Consider the following 9,702-nt stretch of genomic DNA (forward strand, 5'->3'; position numbering starts at 1 on the left):
GGTTGTTACGTTCCTGCGGAGGTACTGCAGTGAGGTGGCAGGCCCGATGCAGGTAGCCAACGTCCCAGGAGTGGAGGCTTGGTCCGGGAAATACAAATTTGACGTGAGATTCTGACCTACCCCTACCGGAGAAGGGGGAATCGGTGGATACATACACCCACCCCAAGTGTTCTATATTGGGCGCGAAAGGGGATCGCTCTTTTTTAACGGTATGGAGGTCCTCTTCTGCCGAAGATGCAAAAAATATGGGCATCTTAAAGACCAATGCGAGGCAAAAATATGTAACAAATGTGGCGGTACTGGCCATGAAGGGCCAGAATGTAAAAATGGTTGGCGATGCAATCTGTGCGGAGAACTTGGGCATAAGTTCTTCGAGTGCGAAAAATGGAAAAAAAAGACTGGGCCTTCTGGCGATGGTGGTAAAGATGGCTCTGGTGGTAGTGGCGCGGCGCCCACCACAAGTAAGGGAGGTAGTGAGGCTTCGTCCAGAGGCGCGCAGGGGAGTAAAAAACAGACCCCCAAAGCCGCTGCCCCGGCAGCAACCGGAGCTAAGGCCACTGAGCCTGCTAAAACAGGAAAGCCCGCAACCACACAAGGCGGTACCTTTAAGGCTCCCACAGTCGTGGGGAGCGGGGCTAAGCCCCCAGAGCCAATTAGCAAAAACACTGGCTCAAAAGGTGTCCCCTCCTCGAAGGGAGGTGTGGTGAAAGGCGATAAAGCAGGGGGTGCGTCTGGGGATACCCCCCAGAAAGGGGATCCCGCGGAGCACCAGCCTGATAAGCACTGCATTGCTGGTAAAGAGTCTACGCCTGCTGTCGTGCCGGAGACTCCCGTGGCTGGAACAAAAGACCCGAGGCCTGGGACGGTGACGGAGGAGGAAATGGACTCTATACAGTCTGCCAAAAGAGGTCGAGCTTCATCTGGGTCCATGGACGGAGAGGAGGAGGGACCAAGTCAGCGACTCCCGAAACTACTTACCCGGCGTGCTTCAAGAACCCCATCTTGCTCTGGTTCTGACGTAGAGACTCCGAGGATGGATCCCGATTGGTCAGCGGAGAGAGATGGTGGAGGAACCCAACTTATATCTGAGTTTTCTGGAGATTTCGAGACCTGATGGGGATCCCGATTACAGTCGCCTCACTAAATGTGAGATCTTTAAAGGGCCCCATCAGGCGGGCCGCTTTATTTGAGTACTTAGAGACTGTTTCATTTGACTTTTGCCTACTTCAGGAGTGTAATGTTCAGAATGGTGTGGACTATGGTCATCTTGAGAAATCTTGGAAACATGGACCCTCAGCCTGGTCGGGGGGGGGGGGGGGGTAATGACTGTAAATCCTCCGGCGTCGGAATCTTATGCAGAGGGACTTATGTGGACATTACGTCAGTTGAAGAAGTTGTACCTGGCAGAATGTTACTTATAATTGTGTTGTTTAAGGGGAAAAAATTACAAATTGTTAATATATATTGTTCTCCTAACAAACAGGAGCGGGTAGAGTTACTGGGTATGTTGCCCTTCTTTTGTCTGGCTTCCTCTCCCCTCATTGTCGGGGGGACTTCAATTGTGTTTGTATGGGGGAGCGCAGGTTTGGAGGGAGGGCTAACACCAAAGACCGCTCATCAGGTATTTTATCCAATTTTGTGTTAGATTTTAATCTTGTAGATTGTTGGCGGAAACTTCAACCTGGAGACCCTCAGCTAACATGGACCAGTAGAGGGATTTCATCCAGGATTGATTTTATATTTGTGTCAAAAATTTTTTTACCTGTAGCTTTTACCCTGCATGATGTGTTCTCTGATCATAAGCTATTATTTTCTTCCCTGGAACTCGAAGGAGAGCCAAAAACGCAAAGAGGGCCATGGAGACTAAACGTATCCTTGCTGCAGGACCCTGGGGTAAGAACCGCATTTATACAAATGTACAAACACTGGCAGGGGCAGCGAGGTGCAAATAATAACATGCTAGAATGGTGGGAACAAGTAAAAGTCAGAATGAGAGCCTTTTTTGCTATGATAGGGAAAAAGAAGGCAGCTGAAAAGAGAAATAGTTTTTTTATACTTAAAAGATTACAGGTACTGCTCAAACTTAAGGAGATAGGAGTAGATGTTAAAGGGGACATCCTCTGTTTAAGAACAGAAATAGACAGGGTAATCGAAGACAGAGGGAAACAGATGCCCGGGTAAGGGCCTTGGAGGAAGGGGAAAAATGTTCCCGATATTTTTTTTAAAAAGCCAACGAGAGGAAAGATATAATAAATAGTTTAGAAGGGAAAGAGTCAATCGGAGAAATGCTAGAGGTAACCTTTGATTTTTATAAAAACTTATTTGACACAAAGGTGATAGATAGCTCTAGTAAAGAATTTTTAAGCGATCTTATAACACGCAAGCTAGATCGCCATGATCAGGACAGGCTAACGGTGGATGTAACGCAGGAAGAATTACTGCAAGTAATAAAAAGTTTCTCAACAGGGAAGGTTCCTGGGACTGATGGGATCCCCATAGAATTTTATCTACAGTTTTGGGACATTTTAAAAGAAGACCTGTTGGTAATTTTTAAAGAGGTTTTTAATGCTGAAATTTTACCCCCCTCCTGGAGAGAGGGGTTAGTGTCTTTGCTTTTTAAAAAGAAGGGTGAAAGGGGGCTTTTAAAAAACTGGCGCCCGATCACACTTTTAAATGTAGACTATAAAATTTTAGCAAAGATTTTAGTATCACGTTTAAAATCTTTTATCGCTAAATTAATTCATCCAAGCCAAGTCTGTGGTGTTCCCGGCAGAAGTATAGCAGAATCGCTAAATTTATTAAGAGACTTAATATGGTATCAAAAAGAAAGGGGTCAGGGCTTAGCTATTATGTCATTGGACTTAGAAAAAGCCTTTGACCGGGTGTCGCACGAATATATTTTTAGCATTTTATCCGCAATGAATATCCCTGATTTTATTTTATCTAAAGTGAAACTTTTATACCGTTCCTGTTTTAGCAAAGTGTCTGTTAATGGGTTTTTAACTAGGGGGGTTCCTTTATTTTCAGGCGTGAAACAGGGGTGCCCACTGTCCCCGTTTTTATTCATTTGCGCCATAGAGCCCCTACTAATACTCCTCAGGAAGGATAAAATAATACGGGGTGTGCCTATCCCCGGGGGAAAGATGTAAAAGTATTGGCCTATATGGACGACGTGACCATCACATGTATAGGGTCCCCATCCTTGAGGAGGGCTTTAATAAATACGCAGATATTTTGTACAGGATCCGGTTTTAAATTAAATGTGGAAAAATGCGATTGTTTTTATTTTGACCCCTGGGACTCTTCGGAAGTCCATGGTATCACTATGCAGAGAAGTCATATAAAAGTGTTGGGTATAATTTTTAACTATATTAATGATGGTATTTTAAGTTGGGATGTGGTAATTGCCAGAGCAGAAAAGAAAATTTTATTTTGGGGATTGAGGATATGTGGTAGAAACCGTGCTAGAGGGGATTTTAGGTACCCCTAGACAACATCTCCTTGCTATGCAAGATTATGTTAAGAGAGGAGACTACGATCTTACATTTTTAAATGATAAGATCTTTAGAGAAGTCCTAAATAGAGTTAGGCAAAAGCGAGTAGAACTTGATGAGATGGATGTAGAAATCCTATTACATCATGAGGAGAAAACCCTCATCACTATCAAAATGTACTCCCCCCTTACACCAGAAGCAGAGGTTTATCGATTTGTCAAATTCTTTTTTTCAGATGTGGAGCCGAAGGGTAAAGTCGTCAACGAATGCGGGGTATGGAGCAGCAAATGGAAATTCCTTGTCAACCTCAAATTGAATGAAAGTGGGAGACCTTTGTTGCCACCCGCTCGATTTAGGCTCGGTAGTGCGAATGGCGACTTCTTTTATCGGGGGATGCTGCCGTTCTGCAAGAGTTGCGGTAAATATGGTCATAAAAAAGAAAGTTGCAATGTTTTGTGCAGGAACTGTGGAAGTACAGAGCACTATATGAAGAATTGTCGAGAAGAGAGACGTTGTAATTTTTGCCAGCAACATGGTCACCTTTATTCTGATTGCCCCCATAATAAGTGTGCGAGTGATGAGCCCACAAGGCCTGATGAGGAAGAAGAGAAAATGGAGGAGGAGAAGACGGAGGAAAAAACGGAGGAGGAGATGGAAGCCGGAACTTCTGGAGAAGCCCCACGGGGCACCCCGGATAGGGAACCAGAAGCCCCGTCAGCTCGCCAGGAGGGGGGTAAGACACAAAGTGTTGGAGTCGTGCCTCCAAAGAAAAAAGGTAATGACCCAGTGGTAAGTCCTGCTAGTGTCACTGATGATCCCTGTAAGCAAGGTGCAAAAAGGTTGAAGCGAGACAGGTCCTACTCCCAAGTGGCGGCAGGCCAGGAGGGGGAACCTGAGGGAGTGACAAGGTTATCCAAAAGCCAGCCTTCCGCATCAGATTCAGGGCCAATGATGGGGGAGAGAGCGAATTATATAAGAGAACCAACTCTTAACTACCCATCTGGGAAGGAGGGAGCGGGGCGGCCTGTGGAAGTGGATGCTTCGGGGAAAGCTGAGGCGTCCTGCCAAAGAGGCAGCCCCAATCCTGACCCAGTTTCTTCTGAGGGTACTCCTCCATGTGCGCAGCCCCCTCCCCCTGTAGACCAACCCCTTACGGGTTCGAGGGGGGAGGTGGACGATTTCGGCAGACCACCTGATATTATGGAGGAGGAGATAAATGCTCAGCCAGCAGAGGACTGGGGGAGACTCAGTAACGCGCAGGCTCTTAGTGGGGTCTGCTGCGATTCAGATATTAGTGTCAGTACCCCCTCCTACTCTCCTGCAGGGGAGCTTAGTGAGGCAGAGCTTGATTTCTATCTACGAGCTTCGGGGGTGCGGGATGAGGTGGAAGAGCTTTTTCCTGAAGATATCTAAACAAAGTACTTTTGAATTATTTTTGTCTTCTCTTGTGACTCTTCCCTCTTTACACCATCCTCATGGCTGAACTAAAAGGAGTCTCGCTGAATATCCGAAGTGCCAGCAGCAGGAGGAGAAGAGTAGCACTAATGAATTATTTGTCTCTGCTTACAGCGTCCGTCTTCTTCTTGCAGGAATGCAGCATCCCCCACAGCCTTAATTACGATGAATACAAAAAAGATTGGATATACGGTACATCTGTATGGTCCGAGTCAAATGAACCCGGATCGGCTGGAGTCGCCATTCTTTTTAGGGGAAACATTCTGATCGATTTTATACAGGAAATTTTACCAGGGAGAATTTTATTGGTTAAAGCTTTTATAAATGGCACCAGATGGCAATTTTTAAATTTTTATGCTTCCCCAAACAAAAATGAGAGAGCGAGGATGTTGGAGGTTTTACAGTTGTATATAAATTCATCAGAACCCCTCATCCTCGCTGGGGATTTTAATACTGTAATTAAAGGTGAGCGCCGGCTTACAAGCAGCACCAGCCGAAACTATGATAAAACCTCCGGCATGCTCAGTAACATGATATTAGATAATAACTTAACAGACGTATACAAAGAGTGCAATAGGGGCATGCCGGAGGATGCCGGCGCCACCTGGAGTAATGCTAATTGCAGCTCCAGAATTGATTTTATATTTTGTTCTAAAGATGTGTTGCCATCTGGTTGCGAGGTTTTAGCTAATATTTTCTCTGACCACAGGATTTTAAGTTTTAAAGTATCTCTTAATAACAATCATTTTAGAGGTCTTAAATCCTGGAAGATGAATGTTTCCCTATTGGATGATCCACGGGTTTTTGATGATTTTAAAAGGTTTTATCTAAAATGCAAGGAGGAGAGGGATCCCCAGGTGCCGATTGTAGTCTGGTGGGAGGGTATGAAAAAGAGGATACGGCAGTTTTTTATCTCCCAGGGGATTCGAATAGCAAGAGAAAGTAGAGCATTTTATGACCAGTTGAATACACGCCTACAAACCTTTTATAAACTTAAAAATAATGATATAGATGTTGATAAAGAAATCTTTGCTATTAAGGAGGAAATAAAAAATGCCTAGAACAAAAAGGTAAGGCCATTATTTTTCATTCAAAAGTAAAACACGTAGAACAGAATGAAAAATGTTCAAGATATTTTTTTAAAAAGGCAAATAGAAAGAGAGAATGCATCACAGAAATAGACGGGGTATCTGATGTACAAGGCATTTTAAGAAAAGTTCATAATTTTTATTCCGACCTTTTTAGCGCTAAGCCCGTGGATCAATCCTTTTTAAATGACTCACTGAAAGACATTACAACCATTTTAGAGCCTGTTTCCAAAAACTTTTTATCTAGAAATCTTACTGAGGGGGAGATTTTAGATACTATTAAAAGTTTTAAGACAGGGAAAGTGCCTGGGCTGGACGGTATACCCATAGAGTTTTATGTGAAATTTTATGATATTTTAAAAGATGACCTTTTTAATTTGTTTTTAGAGGTTTTTAACTCCAAGCAGATTCCAAATTCCTGGAAGCGTGGTGTCGTTACCCTTATTTATAAAAAAGGTGAGAGGAACGAGTTAAAAAATTGGAGGCCGATAACGCTATTAAACACCGACTACAAAATTATGGCCAAACTCTGCGCCACGCGTCTGAAAAATATTGCAGAGAAAATAATACATAGTAACCAAGTCTGCGGTATACCAGGGAGGAGTGTGTGGGAGAAGCTGAATTTAATCAAAGACCTCATAGAAAACACCAAGTCTAGAAAGGATCGTCTTGCAATATTATCAATAGATTTTGAAAAGGCATTCGATAGAGTTTCACATTTTTATCTCTTTAAAGTTTTAGAAAAGATGGGTATACCGGAAGGTTTTTTATTATCTCTTAAGGCATTTTATGATGGTTGCACCAGCCAAGTTTTAATAAATGGTTTTATGACAGAAGAAGTCTTTTTAGAATCGGGGGTCAAACAGGGGTGTCCCTTGTCCCCACTGCTTTTTATTTGCGCACTAGAGCCTCTTTTAATTGCAATTAGGAAAGACAAGCAGATCCATGGAGTCCCCCTGCCAGGGGGGGGCTGGAGTCGAGGCCAAAGCAGTGGGGTACATGGACGATGTGGCTGTATTCTGCAGGGACACCCCTTCCCTTTTTAAAACTCTCAGACAGATTGAGTTTTATTGCCATGCCTCCGGTTTTAAAGTTAATTTTAATAAGAGTTCTATTTTAAAAATTGGTGAGATGGATTTTAAAGATGTCCCCGTCCCAATTTTAGACTCTGTGACCATTTTAGGGGTGTCTTTCAGTGAGTCTAATGATGGTTTTAAAAGTTGGAACATGATGGCGGATAAAATAAATGGTAAGCTGTGCATTTGGAACCTGCGGAAACTTTCTATGGAGGGTAAGATTTTAATCATCAAAATGGTAATTTTACCCCTTTTATTATATTTAAGTATGGTTTTCCCTCCCCCTACGGTACTTTTAAGGAAAATAACTAAAAAATGCTTCACATTTTTTTGGAATTCCCCTATGGAAAAATTGAAGAGGGAGGATGTAATGAAACAAAAAAAGAATGGGGGGAGGGATTTCCCAGATTTTAGCAGGTTTCTTTTACTAAAATATTTTAGCTACGGTTTTAATACGCTTTTTAAAGATAATTATTGGTCTTACTTTGTGCGATATCACCTTGGGTTTTTAATGCATAAATATAAATGGTTTGAGATTAAATTAACATCACCTTATGCTTTTAAACTAACCCCTCACTACAGTTTTTATGACAAAGTAATTTCCCTTTATAAATTAAAAGATAAGAATAGCAAAGAATAGCAAATAGCAAGTTAAAGAATAGCAAAAAACTGATCATGGTTTTAAGAGAAAATGAGACGATGTGCAGAATAAGGAATTTTAATGAACAAAAATGTAAAACAGCCTGGAGATTAATTTTAGCCCCATATCTTTTTAATCCACAGAAAGATGTCGCCTGGAGCTGCGCCCAGATGTGTCTTCCGTGCCGGGCGTTCCAGTACAGGAGGGGCTATGTGAGGTCCGCCGTCTGCCCCAGAACCGGATGTGGACAGGAAGAAACAATACAGCATATTTTCTGGGAATGCGATTTTGCGAAAGAACTATGGACGCTACTTTTACCTCTTTTAAGTAAGATGGCGGACCTTGCAATGCAATCTTATATGGACTATTTAGATGCCCCTCCCAAAGACATCAGGCGACGGCATGGAAGACCATCAGCTCGGCGAAGGGCGCGCTCTGGGCGGCCAGAAATATTTTAATTTTCAAGCATGACCTTTTATCTGCACATGACGTTTTAAAACTATGTTTTAGCGAAATGTACATGTATTATGTTTTGGATAAAAATGCAAATGCCCCACTATTAAAGTTATGGTTTTACAAAGAATGGGGATCAGCTACCTAAACGCCATCATGTGTCCAACTGCACTACCGAGCCTATTTTAATGTTTTAAATGAATGTTGATGACTTCTGAAATGTATATTATTGTAATTCTGGACTTTGAAATATTATGCTGTTTGATATGATGAATCCTTTAACTTGTAAATGACCTTTTTGTCTAAATAAAATTTGCCCTTAGTGGCATGGAAATCAAAAAAAAAATCTGTTCTTATCAGAAGCAGAAAGTACGTGAAACCGCCGGAGGTGCTGGACTAGGGCCCACCGGTGGGAGTAGACCGAAATCTGTGGAAGATGAGAACGTGAGAACCACTTTGGGCATGTTGCTGGGGGATGCGGCTAGTAATCGGTTCCGCCAGTGGTGAAAGCTGGGCCACTGTAGGGGACCGATGAAGACTGCTGACGCTGGCAACACGACCACATGGCACTTCCGGGGGTGTCATGGATCTTGGCTGGAGGTCGGGGAGCGCTCGAAGGTCTCTGGTGTCGTGCCCTGGGGGTTTGAGTGGCCCCCAGGGTGCCTTAAGTCACTGGGCTTGGGAACCCCACTGATTTAGGCACTATTGCGTGGCACTGGATTACACCTATTTGAGCACACCACTCCTTAATGCCTGGTTTACCAGCATTGGAGTAATTTTTATAGATCCGGCGGTAAACCGGGCTCGTACAGAGCACTTTACCACTCATTTAATTGTTTTCTCACGTTTTTTATTTTCACTCTGTCACCTTTTTGTGTGTCGACGAAGGGATGCTGTACCCTTTTGGGACGCTTCCTGACGGTTGTCCGGGGATGAGGCCTGTAATGGGTCTCTCCCCTCTTTCAGCTGACCTGTCCTGGGGAACCAGGGCAGGCGCAGACTTCTTGCCTGAGCCAAGGAGTATCTCTGGTGGTGGCAGCCCGGAGAGAAACTTGGCGACTGGTAATCCTGAGTACCCTTGGTGGTGGCAGCCCGAGGGGAAAACGGATGTTGATAGGGCCATCCTGCTCCGGCAGATGGCCCTTTCGGATACTCGACCCCACTCGGTCACCTTTTGGTCCTTGTGGGGAAGAGTTTGAGTCAGGAACCTCTCTCCCCTTTAGGGGAAGGGTGCGTTTTTTGGCAAGCATCCTGGGCACGTTTTTTTTAGTGTGGCACCCACACTTTTTTCGTGCACTTGGTGTTTTTGATTTGGCACAGACGGAGACCTTCGATATAAAAAATCTGTTCTTATCAGTTTAATATCTGATACGTCCCCTATCTGGGGACCATATATTAAATGGATTTTTGGAACAGGGAGATGGAAATAGAGCTTGCTCTGTCCACTCCACGCATTGACCTGGTATTGCAGTATCTCCAGGACCGGTGCACCCCTC

General features: G+C 43.7%; 1 pseudogene; it reads left to right on the top strand.

Annotated features, from left to right (window-relative positions):
• The first annotated feature begins 9,530 nt into the window (after positions 1–9,530).
• LOC142210884 (U2 spliceosomal RNA) lies at positions 9,531–9,702 on the top strand (annotated as a pseudogene).

Source organism: Leptodactylus fuscus, chromosome 6 (assembly GCF_031893055.1).
Source record: "Leptodactylus fuscus isolate aLepFus1 chromosome 6, aLepFus1.hap2, whole genome shotgun sequence".
NCBI lineage: Eukaryota > Metazoa > Chordata > Amphibia > Anura > Leptodactylidae > Leptodactylus > Leptodactylus fuscus.